The 1,420-nt window shown below is 41.7% G+C and overlaps 1 long non-coding RNA gene across 1 annotated transcript; it reads right to left on the reverse strand.

Moving 5' to 3' along the window:
* Positions 1 to 265: 265 nt before the first annotated feature.
* LOC106940485 (uncharacterized) lies at positions 266 to 1,058 on the reverse strand. Its single transcript, XR_001423109.1, has 2 exons — positions 741 to 1,058; positions 266 to 640 (listed from the first exon to the last, which is right to left on the reverse strand). It is a non-coding gene; the product is annotated as an uncharacterized LOC106940485 (long non-coding RNA).
* Positions 1,059 to 1,420: the final 362 nt, after the last annotated feature.

Below are 1,420 nucleotides of genomic sequence, written 5' to 3' on the forward strand. Positions count from 1 at the left end.
AGCTGTTCTATGAAGAGCTTGAATTAGTTACAGCACAGAAACTAGTGTCAGTTTCTTGTGCTTGAACACACCACCACCACCGCTGTGGTGGCAGCATCATGCAGTGGGGCTGCTTTCCTTCAGAAAGAACAGGAAAGCTGTTTCTAGGAACAGGTTTATTTGATGAAGGATGATCACACAAAGTGAAAGGAGCACGTTTTTCAAAGTTTCAATCCCAGAGGAGAAGAAAACATGGAAACAACACACAACCTGGAAGAATAAATGCAAAGAAAGTGCTGGCTTTCCAAAAAAAAAAAAAAAAAACATCTGGGAGCCATCCGGGAGTTGGGAGAAAATCGCTGCACTCAGCTGAAACTCTTTCCCCCTCCTCTCTCTCTCTGTGCTGCCGTCCTTCTTGCCTGCTTCGCATCCAGCTAACGTCTTCCCCCAAAGGGCTGAGCGCAGAGGGAGAGCGCAGTGCATCAGAGGGCCGAGGGAGACCGTAAGCTCTACCAGCGCTCACTCTCTCAGATTGCACAAGGAGAGCATGTGTTGCTAACTGATGGGATTAATGCAAATTTAACACGTTCCACATCCGGCAGCTGTGGAAAGCCACTCAGTATCTGTGTTGGAGCTTCTGAAACATGAAATGAGAACACAGCTAAAAAAGAAAAAAGAAAAAAAAAAGTGGCAACTTGTATTAATTATTCTAAAAAAATTACATTACATTTTCATGAAGAGTTTGCTCTTTGACCTTTCACCTTAAAACACAGAGAGATATCTGGCCTTTTCTGCGGTCAGAGGCGTCTGACCCTTCATGTGACGGGCGTTAGCAGAAATGTCAGCCAGTCCCAGAGGTTGGACAAAGGACACACTTTCTCTCTGCGGAAGACAGACGGAGATTTTTCTCTCAGATTCTGTTCCGTGTCCATTTCACTATCAAAGAATTAAACAGAGGAAACCGATAAAGAGTGCAGTACCTTGAAAAACTATCCACATCACTTTCCTGCTGTATTTTTTCTCCATCTACAAACCTCCATTTATTTCATTATGATTTTATGTAGCACACCAGCACATACATTAATATTTAGATATATTAAGAATAAATGACTACTTTCCTTTTTGTTTAGATTCTTGTACTCATGAAATATAATTATGTTGTTGTGCTATGGTTATCGTTGTGATGAAGACTGCAAAGTAGCCACTGGCTAAAGATATCCCACAAGCAGAACATTTGTAACATGTTAACCTGACCTGTTTTCAAGGTTCTGGTTGTCTTGTCCCTGAAAAACAAGCTAATAGATAAGTTACAAAAAGAAGTAAATGTTTCCATTCTTGTTGCTTCATGTTTCACCGCTACTTTCCGTCACCAAGGATCTGCCTGCACACTAGAAGGTTTCTGAAGACACGAGTGAACGCGACATTTGAAATTTTTGCAGAG

This window comes from Poecilia latipinna, unplaced genomic scaffold, assembly GCF_001443285.1.
Source record: "Poecilia latipinna isolate Pla-1442-1.1 unplaced genomic scaffold, P_latipinna-1.0 Scaffold3247, whole genome shotgun sequence".
NCBI classification, from domain to species: Eukaryota; Metazoa; Chordata; class Actinopteri; order Cyprinodontiformes; family Poeciliidae; genus Poecilia; species Poecilia latipinna.